Below are 14,843 nucleotides of genomic sequence, written 5' to 3'. Positions count from 1 at the left end.
GCAACGACCGCCATTGTATTCTCTAGGGATTTTGCTAAAAAAGCATATATAATGTTTTGGGGTTCTATGTAATTTTCTAGCACATAAATGGTGATTTTTCCATGTAGGAGAGGAATGTCAGAACTGGTCTGGGTGCTCCAGAACGCCTGATGGTGCTCCCTGCATGTCGGGCCTCTGTATGTGGCCACGCTGTGTAAAAGTCTCACACATTTGGTATCGGCATACTCGGGAGGAATAGCAGAATGTTTTTTGGGGTGTAATTAGTGTTATGCATATGCTGTGTGTGAGAAATAACCGGCGAATATGAACATTTTGTGAAAAAAAAAAAAATCTTGATTTTGCAAAGAATTGTGGGAAAAAATTACAACTTCTAAAAACTCACCATGCCTCTTTCTAAATACCTTGGAATGTCTTCTTTCCAAAAAGGGGTCATTTGGGGGGTATTTGTACTTTTCTGGCATGTTAGGGTCTCAAGAAATGAGAGAGGCTGTCAGTACATCGGGTGTGATCAAATTGATCAATTTTCAGTAATTGGTACCATAGCTTGTAGACCCTATAACTTTCACCCAGACTAAATAATAACCCAATTTTTTTTTTTTTACCAAAGATATGTAGCAGTATACATTTTAGGCCAAATTTATGAAAAAAATTACTTTTTTGCAAAATGTTATAATAGAAATGAAGAAAAATTCATTTTTTTTACAAAATTTTCTTTCTTTTTTCATTTATAGCGGAAAAAATAAAAACCACAGAGGTGATCAAATACCACCAAAAGAAAGCTCTATTTGTGGGAAAAAAAGGACAAAAATTTCATTTGGTTACAGTGTTGTATGACTGAGTTATTGTCATTCAAAATGTGAGAGCACCGAAAGCTGAAAATTGGTCTGGTTATTAAGGGTGTTTAAGTGCCCAGTTGTCAAGTGGTTAAATGCAGCAAAAACCTTGGGCCAAATCCTCAAAAAGCTGTGCAAATTTAGTTTTACCTAACTTATGTCATTTAAGTTACGGCGCCCTAAGTTGGTGTCGTAAGTGCCGTATCCACATCGCATTTGCGCACAAAATTGCGCTTACGTAACTTAAATTCCGAGGCGTAAGGCAGGGTTTTTGCAAGTGGGAAGGAAGTGGGCGTGCTTCATTGTAATGAGCCGTGACCCCATGCAAATGAAGGGCCGGCTGTACTGCGCATGCACGCACAAATCTGCTTCTCACTGGGCATGTGCAGAACTGAGCTCAGCGCAATCAGTGAGATAGGTAAAAGGCCAAGCGTACTTAGTTTGAGGATCGCCCTGTGTGTAAATAGCCCCAGTCAAACACACTTCCCTTGCAAAAGTATTTCCCTGTGTTCCCTTCCTTGAGCAAGTTGCTTCTGTTCAGAACGTTTGTCAGTGTTTGTTGGTGAGTTGTGTTTGTGAGAAAAGTTGTTTGCGGAGTTGTAGAGTATATTTGGTGTTTGTTTTTGATAAGTGTTTTTGTTTTTTGTCTTTTGGTTTTTTTTTGTTTCCCTTTTTTGCCTGTTTGTTTTTTAATTTATAGTAGCTGTCTGCTTGTGTTTGTATTTTTTTTTGCAGTGAGTTTGTTTGTTTGTTTGTTGTGTGTGTATTGTTGCTTTTTTTTTGGGGTGAGTTTCTTGTTGCTGGGTGGTGTCTGTGATGGCCCCCAAGCGCAGGAAGCTGAATTTTACCCTGGGAAAGAAGCGAATTCTTGCTCAGGGCATCATCAAATATGGGCGTTTTCTCCATGGCCCTGAGAGCCAGAACACCACCCCGGCCAGGAGGAAGGAGATCCTTAAAAATATCACCGATCGGATCAATGCGGCGCGGGGGGGGGAGACCAGGACCATCGCTGGCATACAAAAAAAAATTAATGATTTGAAGAGCGTGGCCCGGAACAAGCTGGCAACGCTGCATGCTCATAGAAGGGGCACTGGAGGAGGGGGACCCTGCCCAGTCAGGCTGACTGAGGAGGAATGGGCAGTGACCCAGTGTTTCCACCCACAGCAGGTGGTGGGCCTGCCTGGCTTTGACTCTGATGCTCCTGTGAGGACAGGTAAGTTTTTGTTTTTTCTATCTGTTGATTAGCATGTGTGGGTGGGGGAAGGGAAGATGTGCCAAGTGTGTGGATCCACCAACCTGTGATTGTTTTGTGTCCTCCACAGATGGCCAGGAGATTGCAGCCCCATCAGCCCAGGAGGTTGCTGGGTCATCAGCCCAGGAGGTTGCTGGGTCATCAGGGCAGGAGGTGGCAGCCCCATCAGGGCAGGAGGTGGCAGCCTCATCAGGGCAGGAGGTTGCTGGCCCATCAGGGCAGGCTGCTGCACCACCCCCAAGACAGGCTGATGTGGAGTCCCAAGAAGGGCAGGATTCCCCATGGGAGGGGAGTGTCCACACCTGCCCTCATGAGGAGGTTCAGTGGGAGGAGGATGAGGGGGAGGAGAATGACCATTTTATGATTGGCCGGGAAATCATGTTGAGCCAAGATAGGACCTTTGAGTCTTCCCCTGAGGCTACCCCAGAGGCTACCCCAGAGGCTGGCACCAGTCAGGCCACCATCAGGGGTGGCCCCTCCCACTCCTCCCCCAACATGCAGCAAACCCCATGGGTCACTCTCTCCCCTCCTCCCAGGCCACAAGCCTCAGGGGCAAGCAGGAGGCTGACCCAGGAGACCAGGGGGGGTTTGAGCGTCTGCCGGTCAGTCTGCAGAGGGACAATGCCCAGCAGACCCGCAGTCTGGGTGAGATGAAAAAAACTTTGAACAAGATGGAGCACAGCCTGGATGTAATGAGGGAGTCACTGGGTGATGTGGCCACCAACTCAGTGGGGGTCATCACATGTTTGTGGGACCTGAAGAACGCCACAACAGGCGTGGGCCAGGAGGTGACTGCCCTCACCCAGGCTGTGTAGGACAATACCCGGGCTGTGGAGGAAAATACCCGGGCTGGCCAGGCTAATACGGCTGCCATCACTGGCTGTCTGACAAGGATAGCCGTGGCCTTGGAGGGCAGGCCAGCAGGAGGACAGACACCAGGGGAGGCTCCTTCTTCCCCTGCTCACCCACCCCCCCATGAAGATCCTCCTTCCCCTGCTCACACCTCCCCCCATGAAGATCCTCCTTCCCCTGCTCACACCTCCCCCCATGAAGATACTTCTTCCCCTGCTAACACCCCCCCCCCGTGAAGATCCTCCAGTTGTCCGTGGCCGTGCCCGTGGGCAGCCCAGAAGGAGCACTCGGCAACGTCATTAAGTTGCAGGGGTACTTTTTTTTATTTTTGTTTTTTTTATGATTTTGTTTCTTATACTGTACTTATGATTTGGTTTATGTGTGTGAATGATGTGTGAATGTTGGGGGGTGGCATTCCTGATGAAATAAGGGTGTCACCCTCAGTTTTGGTGGAGTAGGGATCCCCAGGACCAGGGAGAAGTCATCCCAGGTTCCTGAATGGTGTATGAATGCACAGTGACATAATTGGAGCCGTGGTGTGGCGTTACTGCTCCCAAGTACCAAAGGGGGGGGGGTACTTGGATCTAATCCAATTCGATGTGCATGTGATGTGTCTGTGCTAGGGACCACAGTGGTGTGCATTCATGCATTCTCATTGTGAGATAATTAATGTGCGTTTTCTGTGAAAAAATACATTCTCATTGTGATCTAATTAATGTGCATTTACTGATCAAAGATACATTCTCTTTGTGACATTATTCATGTGCATTTACTGTGCAAACATACATTTTCATTGTGACATGATTTATGTGCGTTTTTGGTGAATCCAAAAAATTTCATTGTGACATGATTTATGTGCATTTACTGTGAAAAGATGCCTTCTGCAAGGTGTCTCCTGGCTGCTGTGCCCTCAGCAGACCGGGTAGAGTGGGTTAGGGGGGGATTGCCTGGGTGGGGGGTCAGGTAAGCACATAAGTCAATATGCAGTCCCCTTCTCATGGCAAAGTTGTGGAGTATACAACATGCCCCAATTATTTGGCATACAAAGTCTGGGGAATACAACAATGTACCCCCAGTCTTGTCCAGGCATCTGAAGCGGGACTTCAGAAGCCCAAATGTGCGTTCCACAACTGCCTGGGTGCGAATGTGCGCCTGGTTGTAGCGTTGCTCTCCTGGGGTTTGGGGGTTCCTGAAGGGGGTCATCAGGTGGGGTCCCAGGGCATATCCAGAGTCACCTGTAAGGGAAAAGACAGGAGGATGTTAGTCATGCATGTGCCCCTTGTGATGTCTGCATCATGGGGGGGACATACCTGACACAAATGTCACTCACCAATCAGCCAGCTGTCTCCATACACGTTCATCTCCAAATCTCGGGAGATGTTGGTCTGCCGGAAAATAAAACTGTCATGGCACGAACCAGGAAATTTAGCACAAACGTGCCAGATGAGGCCATGGGCATCTACAATCACCTGCACATTTATAGAATGCCAGCCTTTTCGATTCCGGAACAGGTGCTCAGTGTCATGGGGGGGCTGTAGTGCCACATGTGTACAGTCTATCGCCCCGATGGTCCGTGGGAACCCATCAATTTCATAAAAGTCCGTCATGGTTTGCAGACGCTGGTCCTCCTGGGTGGGCTTTTGGAACTGATTGGCCATGCGCCGCAGTATTGCAGGGACCACTTGATGGACACACCTGCTCATAGAGGACTGGACCATCCCAGACAGACCTCCAGATGCGCGCTGGAAAGACCCAGTGGCCAGAAAATGTAATGTTGCCATTACTTTTTGGAGAGGTGGCAGGGCATGGGATCGTTGGGTTGGGGTGGTGAGATCATCCTTCAGGATTTCTGTGAGCTCCAGGATGGCTTCCCTGTTAAATCTGTAGTTGCCATACACCTCTGAAGCAGGCATGGCAAAAAGATCTCGCCGTGGGCGGTAAACCCTCTCCTGTGCCCTCCTCCTCCTCCTCTGTGCCCTCCTCCTTCTTTGTGCCTGTAAAGTGGCAAGTGCCGTTACAACCATTGATGTGCCGGGCATTTTGGCAGTCAGATTGTTGTGCTGCAGAGATGTGTTGTCAGCTCTACCTCTATTCAGTTGCTTGAGCAGACCCTTACACGGCATGTGTAAAATTAGGTCTGCTTTTATAAAGAGTAAATTTGCGCAGGGAAACTAACAGGTGCGCACAGGGCGTAATCTACGGCGCACACACTTAATTTTGAGGATCGCCCTATCTCCCTCATTTGCATCTTTGCCTATCAAAAACAGCGGCGTGACTAGCGTAATTTGTGTCCGGGGATGCGCAGGTGTAATTATTTTAGGTAGGACGGAAAACCCGGATTTTAAGGCGTAACTCGTTATGAGGATCGGGCGCAAAGATACGCGCCGTGTAAATTTAGAAAACTCTGGTTAAGTCGGCGCATCTGCTTTGAGGATTTGGCCCATTAATCCCGAGAAACTGGAGAAATAAAGACCCACCAAGGATAAAAGAATGGTTTAGTGAGGTAGATAAAATAAGAGTAATGGAAGAGTTCATAAGTTATCAAGAAGAAGCAGAAATAAAATTCCAAGAAATTTGGGGAAATGGACACAATTCAAGCAATCCCAGATTTACCTAAGGATTATGGGGAGAGAAGAAAATCTGCAGGCGGATAATTAGAAAGGGAGCTTTTTCCCTCCCTCCACCCCACTCCCCCCCCCCCCCCAACATTTTTTTTTTTGCCTCACATAACCTGAGGTGGCACGGTGGACAGGGGGGGCCACCACCTCACTTCCTTAGGGATAGGATATATTATTTATTTTTTGTTTTTTTTTAAGATAAGATACACCTGGGTGAATATATATATATAGGAAGGGATTGGGCACAAAGGAGGAGCAGGTACAACCCCTATTTTCCTGCTCCCTTTATCTTAAATTGTTTTTTTTTCCTTTGGGGGGGGGAGAAGAGAGGGAAATGTGGTATTATTTTAAAGGACATCATTATAGAGACAGTATAGTAAGGTTGGACCCAGCTCTGTACCCACACAAGTGTTTATTGTATGGTTGTAATATGTAGTTTGTATATGTCAATGTTATGTGTATGAGGAACTTATGAATTTTATAATGGTCAGTGAATTTAAAAAAATGTTTTTAAAGTTAATATGTAAAGTTCTTCTATTTATGTGAAAACAATAAAAAATAATTTAAACATAAATAAAAAGGCCAGCGCAGCCACTTTCTTACCCAACATGGATATCGACACCCCGGCTTCCATTGCCCGTGAAATGAAATAAAGCACCAGTAACTTCGCCTCAGGACCCGTGATCTCCACACCTGTTTCGCGGCCTACCTCAGCCCACTCCTCCCACACCTTGCTGTAAGCGGCCCACGTCGTCTCACTCACCGACCTCCGAATCCATCCGTGTGTTACTCCAAGGCAATCCTCCAGAGCCAGTCGGGACAGGTGATTCCTTGTTGCTCCGCTTCCGGCGCCAACTCCCGAAACCTGTCCCACTGAAAACTACCCCAGGGAGATGCACTGCATATATGAAAATGTTCAATTGCATGCAACGCAAAACCAACCTCTGCAGCATGCGCACCACCGGTGGCGACGATTCCGATGCTTTGTTGATAACTTGAACGACTCCCAGGTTGTCCCCATGAAAACTAACTTTTTGATCCCGAAAAGATTCGCCCCACAGTTCAACTGCCAACACTACAGGGAATAACTCCAACAGCACCAAATTTTTCGTAAAACCCGCCTGCACCCAACACTGATGCCAAGAACCAGCGCTCCACTTGCCCTGGAAGAAAGCTCCAAAGCCCGTGGAACCCGTTGCGTCCGTGAACAGCTCCATATCAAAGTTGCTGACGGGCCCAGACATCCACAGCGCCCTTTCGTTAAAGGACTCCAAGAATGTGTGCCACACCTGCAAGTCTTGCCTATGTGCCTTCACCAAACGGACAAAATGGTGTGGTGACCGCACCCCTGCCTTGCTAGCTAACAGCCGTTGACAAAATGCCCTGCCCATGGGTACAATGCGGCACGCAAAGTTGAGCTTGCCCAACAATGATTGCAGTGCTCGAAGCGTCACTTTTTGAACTGACAACATACCTCATATCTAGTCCTTCAATGCGTCCACCTTGCCAATGGGCAACCTGCACTTCATGGCCGCCGAGTCTATTGTGATCCCCAAAAATGTGAGAACTGTCTTAGGACCCTCCGTCTTATCCGGAGCCAACGGAACCCCGAACCTGTCCGCCACGTGTTCCAACGTACCCAACAGTATCGCACACGTCCTGGACTCCGCCGGGACCACGCAGAGGAAGTCATCCAAATAATGGATAATGGAATTGACCCCTGACACGTCCCTGACCACCCATTCCAAGAACGAACTGAACTGCGCACGACACTGAGCACCCCATTGGCAAGCACCGATCCACGAAAAATTCATCATCCCAAGTGCACCCCAACAGGCGAAAGCTTTCAGGGTGCACCGGCAAGAGCCTAAAAGCGGCTTCCACTTGGCCTTGACCATCAACGCACCTTGCCCGTAGTGCCGCACCCAAGACATGGCTGCATCAAATGACGTGTAGCTAAACGTGCAAGTGTCCGGGTCTATGGCATCATTCACCGACCCCCCTTTAGGAAAGGAGAGGTGGTGAATCAATCTAAATTTGTTTGGCTCTTTCTTCAGAACAACCCCCAAAGGCGAAACCACCAAATCTGGTAATGGGGCCCCTGAAAAGGGGCCTGCCATATGCCCCAAAGCCACTTCCTTCAGCAGTTTCTCCGAAACCACCTCAGGGTGCCGCAATGCAGACCGCAAATTGCGAGGAATGGGCAGAATGACCTGCAATGAGCATGGAATCCTAAAACCTTCCGCAAAACCCTCCTCTAATAAGCGGGCCGCTTGTCTATCCGGATACTTACTTAGGAACGGACGCATCCTTCCCACCATCACCAGAGTCCTCCCTTTTGTTGCCAAACTCACCTGAATGACCTTTTCCTTGTTTAAAACATCGTGACAGGGCGTGAGTTCCCCCGCACCCGGAACACTCGTGTTTAAACCTGCATGATGACCCAAACTTGCAGCTACCGGCGTTATATTATATGAAAAACACCAGAGAAAAATGTAACAATACATTTAAGTGTTTGTTCACCAATGCCAGAAGTCTGCCAAGCAAAACAGGTGAGCTGGAAGCTCTGGTGCATGAGGAGAGCTATGATGTAATCGGTATTGCTGAAACTTGGCTTCAATCCTCACATGACTGGGCTATTAATATTTCTGGCTATGCTCTCTTTCGGAAAGACAGGGTAAAAAGGAAAGGTGGAGGGGTCTGTCTCTATGTGAGAAGTAACCTCAAAGCAAGCGTGAAAGAGAACCTGGTTGATGGAGAGTGTGATGAGGCTGAAGCATTATGGGTGGAACTGCATACAGATGTGCGTAGTTCAAAATTAATCATTGGAGTTTGTTATAAACCACCCAATGTTAATGAGGAGGTGGAGACTCAGCTCCTTGCACAGATGGAAAGGGCTGCAAGGTCTGGGACGGTGATAATAATGGGGGATTTTAACTACCCAGAAATTGACTGGATTAATGGCACTTCTGGGACAGTTAAAGGACAAAAATTTAAAAACCTATTGCAGGACAATTTTATGGTGCAGTTTATTGAGGCCCCAACTAGGAATGATGCCCTGTTGGACCTGATAATCTCAAACCATGCAGAGCTTATTACTAATGTTCAGATAAAGGAACACCTGGGTAGCAGTGATCATAACATGATTTCATTTAATGTTAACTATAAGCAAGAAATACATACAGGAAATATTAAAACACTAAATTTTAAGAGAGCACATTTTCCAAGGATGAGGGCTGCTCTCCAGGACTTGGACTGGGAGGGACTATTGGCACAGATGAACACAGAACAGAAATGGGAATTCTTCAAAAAGACTGTGTGGAACCTCACTGCAAAGTATGTTCCCATGGGCAATAAGTTTAAAAGGCTAAAAATAAAACCTATGTGGCTCACGGTCAAAGTTAAAAAAGCTATAAACAATAAGAAAGTAGCTTTTAAAAAATATAAAAATGAAGCAACACTAGTGTTGTTTAAATGTTACAAAGAATATAACAGGATATGCAAAAAGGAAATCAAGGATGCAAAAATTCAAAACGAACGACAGATTGCAAAAGATAGTAGGACAAACCCCAAAAAATTCTTTAAATATATTAATAGTAAAAAGGTGAAGTCTGAGCATGTAGGCCCCTTACAAAATAATCTAGAGTGGGTGACTGGGGACAAAGAGAAGGCAAATTTATTAAATGTTTTCTTCAGCTCTGTGTATACAATGGAGCATGGGGGAGCTCATGTCCAAAATGGGGGTGGGAGTGACACAGCCTCAAATCCACAATGGCTCAAAAGTGATATGGTCCAGAAATATTTAGACAGAATAAAGGTGGATAAAGCACCTGGACCTGATGGCATCCATCCACGGATCCTAGGTGAGTTGAGCTCTGTCATTTCAAAGCCACTGTATCTAATATTTAGGGACTCATTAAAGACAGGAATAGTACCACTGGATTGGCGCAGGGCCAATGTGGTGCCCATATTTAAAAAGGGAACAAAGTATTTACCAAGTAACTATAGACCTGTTAGTTTACCTTCTATAGTTGGGAAGATACTGGAACGTTTAATAAAAGACCACATGGATGAGTTCTTGCTGGAAAAAAACTATTTAAGCAGCAGACAACATGGATTCATGAAAGACAGAAGTTGTCAGACAAACCTGATTTCCTTTTATGAAGAGGTAAGTAAAACCCTGGACAGAGGCGTGGCTGTGGACGTGATATATTTGGATTTTGCAAAAGCGTTCGATACAGTTCCGCACACACGGCTCATGTGTAAGGTAAGGTCTACAGGATTGGATATATCAGTTTGTAAATGGATAGAAAACTGGCTGAAAGACAGAATTCAGAGAGTCGTGGTTAATGATTCTTACTCTGAATGGTCCAATGTTATCAGTGGTGTACCCCAAGGTTCAGTGCTGGGACCCTTACTTTTCAATATATTTATAAATGATATTGGGTCTGAGATCAAAAGTAACATTTATGTCTTTGCAGATGACACCAAGCTATTCAGTGGAATAACGTCCTTGCAGGATGTCTCCAATTTACAAGCCGACCTCAATGCTCTGTCTAATTGGGCGACTAAGTGGCAGATGAGGTTTAATGTAGATAAATGTAAAGTTATGCACTTGGGGGCTAAGAATATGCATGCATCATACATACTAGGGGGAGTACAACTGGGGGGATCTGTAGTGGAGAAGGATCTGGGGGTTTTAGTTGATCATAAGCTCAATAATGGCATGCAATGCCAAGCTGCGGTTTCCAAAGCGAGCAAAGTCCTTTCTTGTATTAAGAGAGGTATGGACTCCAGAGACAGAGATATAATTTTGCCCCTGTTCAAATCATTAGTAAGACCTCATCTGGACTATGCAGTTCAGTTTTGGGCACCAGTTCTCAAAAAGGACATCGGAGAACTGGAGAAAGTGCAGAGAAGGGCAACCAAACTGATAAGAGGCATGGAGGAGCTCAGCTATGAGGAAAGATTAGAAGAACTAAATGTATTCACTCTTGAGAAGAGGAGAATAAGGGGGGATATGATCAACATGTACAAATATATAAGAGGTCCATACAGTGAACTTGGTGTTGAGTTATTCACTTTACGGTCAACACTGAGGACAAGGGGGCACTCTTTACGTCTAGAGGAAAAGAGATTTCACCTCCAAATACGGAAAGGTTTTTTCACAGTAAGAGCTGTGAAAATGTGGAACAGACTCCCTCCAGAGGTGGTTCTGGCCAGCTCAGTAGATTGCTTTAAGAAAGGCCTGGATTCTTTCCTAAATGTACAGAATATAACTGAGTACTAAGATTTGTAGGTAAAGTTGATCCAGGGTAAATCCGATTGCCTCTCGGGGGATCAGGAAGGAATTTTTTCCCCTGCTGTAGCAAATTGGATCATGCTCTGCTGTTTTTTTTTTGCCTTCCTCTGGATCAACTGTGGGTATGGAGTTGGGTGTATAGGATTTTACTGTGTTTTTTATTTTGTTTTTTTATTTTTTGTGGTTGAACTGGATGGACTTGTGTCTTTTTTCAACCTGACTAACTATGTAACTATGTATATTGCCAACACACCCCTTTTGCTTTACTGGCCGGCTGTCCAGAGGAAGACGATCCGCCGGCCCCTGCCTGAAAAAACTGATTGGGGGCCCTGGCAGAAGTCATGAGGCGGACCCACAAATTTATGTCTTTGTGATCCCACCGCAAGTCCGGACGCACTGCCATCCGTTGCCTGAACTGCTCATCGTATCTAAGCCAAGCAGTACCACCATACACCCTATAAGCCTCCCCTATGGAGTCCTGGTACCCAAAAAGTGCAGCCCCGCATTCCGGCTTTTTTGTGCTAATCACACTGACCAAAATACCAAAAGCCTGCAACCAATTAGAGAATGTACGCGGGATCAGCCGATACCTACGCTTTTCCTCGTCGTCCTTTTTGTAGTTATCCGGCTTGACCCTATCCAGGTTGAACTTTTCCAGCGGCAACAATGAAAATATCTCCACATACTCACCTTTACCAATTTTCTCGCGTACCTCCGCCTTTAAATGAGTCCCCAACGGGCCCTCGAAGCATACGTATACTTCGCATTTAGCGGCATCAGCCAACCTCACAACGTCCTGCCTTTCCACCGTAGCCTTGCTACCCTCCTCCCCCTTTTTCTGTGCGTTATCTGCCACCGCGGGGGTGGAGGGGGGACAACCGTCGCAGGGGGCGAAACCACCCCCGCCTCAGGTACACTCACCCCTACGCTCGCCTGCGGGGCCCCCCATGCGGCCGCCGGACTAGACCCGCTCCCCCCTGCTCAAAAAGGCTGACCAACTCCTTTATCCCAGCCAAAAACCCCTTAAAACCAGCCTCCTCCCCCTTGGACCCCTCGGTCCCTGACCTGTCCTGGCTAACACCATCAACCCCCCTAACAGACATGTTATCAGTAATATCCTTATGTGTAGACTTACCGGGCTGCCTGGGGAGAGAACCCCCAGCCGACCGTCCCGAATCCTTCGCCGCTGACCGTGCTGCGACAACCGGCTCCTCCTCAGATCCGGACAACTCGCCCTCCGACCTGTCTGCGCCTCATTCGCCATCAGAAGAAAACCCCTCAGGGGAAGGATCCCTGGGAGGCGAAGGTCCTGCTGACTCCTGGCTTTGCCTCCTCACCGCAGACCCGCCGACCGATTTCCTCGTCACCTTCCCCGGGCCGGGGGGGCTCTCTCCAGTCCTGGTGCCATCACTCCTACTCGCCGCGGAGGTAGTAGGCCCGGGGACCGCCACCCTCGATTCTGGCCCGCCGAGGCCCCCCCACGAGTTCCACCGCGTGGTGGGAGGGGCCCGCGCGCTCCGATTCCATCCGCCGAACGGGCGAATAGGCCGCTCCGGAGCTCCCGGACTGGCCACCCGTAGAGCTGCGTTGGGGCTGGGGATTCCTTCTGGCGTCCCCCCTGCGATAGCGTTCCTCCGCTTGGCGGGGGGGCCCGAAGGGGCCCGCGAGGCGGGATTCCCTGAACGCACGGCTCTGGGAGACAGGTCAGGGGAGAAGCCATCAGGCGGATTGGAGCGCCTAGCTCGCGCTGACTCTCTCCCCCTGGTTTGCGGACCTACCGCTGGCTGGTCCATGATGGGGCCCAGGTTCTGCTGAACCCAATCCTGCCCCCTGGCTGAGGCTTTGGCCCTGAGCTCTGCTAGCAGCTCCTGTATCCTGGACATCTCTGAAAATTTCCCTGGGGATGTGTTACAGTGGTGGGAGGGATCAACTCTTTTAACTGACCTGTCCCCCTCCCCCTCCCACCTTGCTCCTGCCAATCCACATCCCTCTCTCTTACATTCCCATCTTACCATAGCCATGCCAGCCCTCCGCCTATGGCATTCTTTCTCTTAGCTCCGGGCTTTTCTTTATACAGTAAAAGGAGAGTATGCTCAGCACAGCAGTTGATTACACATATGGACTCAGTAGCACAATGGATGGCATGGCCGATCCACCCTATAGGCTCGCTATGCAAGCCGCTTAGGGCCCTGCAAAGCTACAAAGGGTCCCCCAAATAACTAGAGGCCCCGCCTAGTAAGAAGTCATTTTCGCCCCCTCAGCCTGCTTCTCAACTCGCTGACTGCATGGGAGAAGAGGCAAGAAGTCAGCACCCCTTGCTTCTCAATTTAATGTAAGATGTCATTTTCGACAGCAGAACACCCCCTCCCCCCACTTCTCAACTTTCTTTAATGTGACCTGTCACTGTCGTCAGCGCCCCCCGCTTCTCATTTTTAATGTGCCATGTCATTTTGCTTCGGGCCCCAGGGAGGTCAGGATCGGCACTGAGTGTTGGTCACATGAACAACCTAGTTAGCGTGTCACACAGAGGTGATCCAGTGTATACTTGTTGTTTTTCCATGTAGGAAACTGGTCCAAAGATAGAGAAATGCAGCTGCTTTGGTAATGGATAAAATCCAGTGTTAAGCTTAGAAGGATTGTAAAAGCAGACAATTGTACCACACTTTTTAAAAAGAATGATTGATATTCCTCTTTCAGGCCTCTAATCTTTTTGATTCATCTATCCCTTTTTTTTTTACAATCTCATAGGCCGCAATCAAGCTGCAGAAGTGGAGCCGACCAACCCCACACAGTGCCAAGCCACACCCTCGCCGGATGTTCAGGAAGTGCACAATGCCACCACATCAGGTCAGTGTCATACAGCACAGCTTTAGGTAATACATGTAGGCCTGCATAATTTTAATACATGTTTTTTTCCCAAATTTCAGGTGTACGAGCTGTTGGTGGTGGCTTAGACACTTGCAGTGCCCAGGTGCTAATTGGGGAGATAATCACAAACATCGCCCTGGAGAAGATCATAAAGAACAACAGAAAGGTGGACCAAAACCTCAAGAATATTATTGATGTTCTGGGGAGGGTTTAAAAAAAATTGCTTTAGACAAGTATTAAAAAGCAAAAATATAGTTATTAAAAAATAAAAATAAACAATCAATGCTGCCTAAAAGAACAAATCTAGATTTGTGGAGTTTACATTGACAATGATGAGTATTTAGTAAAGGAAAATAAACATGCCACTATGATAACGTAGGAGAAAGCTAGAATGAACTCAAATTAGAAAAGAATCAAACCAAGAAAATTACTAGAACAGGGGCAGAAAAATTGGGCCTTAGGCACTGGTGGCTGTGTCACAACACTGCAACCCCTCACAGATACTGTAATTGGAGCTCAGCAGAGACACATCCAAAGTATTGCATTAAAAATTGTTATTAGACGCCCCTGTTCAACAGGGGCATAAACATTGGGCCTTAGGCACAACACAACACTGCAACCCCTCAGATACTGTAATTGGAGCGCAGAAAAGAGCCACATGCAAAGTATTGCATTAAAAATTGTTATTAGATTCCCCTGTTCAACAGGGGCAGAAACATTGGGCCTTAGGCACAACACAACACTGCAACCCCTCAGATACTGTAATTGGAGTGCAGAAAAGAGCCACATGCAAAGTATTGCATTAAAAATTGTTATTAGACATTAGACTTCCGGTTCCGGCGCCGCATGGAGTGACTGCTCTCCTCCTCAGCTCCCGCAGCACGATCGAAAATCGGCCTAAAAATCCTGCCTGAGAGCCACACCGAGTCCCCCTCCACCTCTGGGCAAGCCATCCACTGCCTATGGACCGTTTTGTGGAAAAATCCGGCGCCCGCACGAACACGGCCCAGACGGCGTCACCTCCGCCGGCGCTCGCACAAATCGAGGCCCCGGTCTCGGCCTACTCCGCTCCGCGGTCCACAGCACAACAAGCAGAGATGGAGGTAAGCGGCAGCACC

The sequence above is a fragment of the Rana temporaria genome, chromosome 11 (assembly GCF_905171775.1).
Source record: "Rana temporaria chromosome 11, aRanTem1.1, whole genome shotgun sequence".
NCBI classification, from domain to species: Eukaryota; Metazoa; Chordata; class Amphibia; order Anura; family Ranidae; genus Rana; species Rana temporaria.
The sequence above is the reverse complement of the archived record's forward strand: the minus strand, read 5'-3'. Positions refer to the sequence as shown.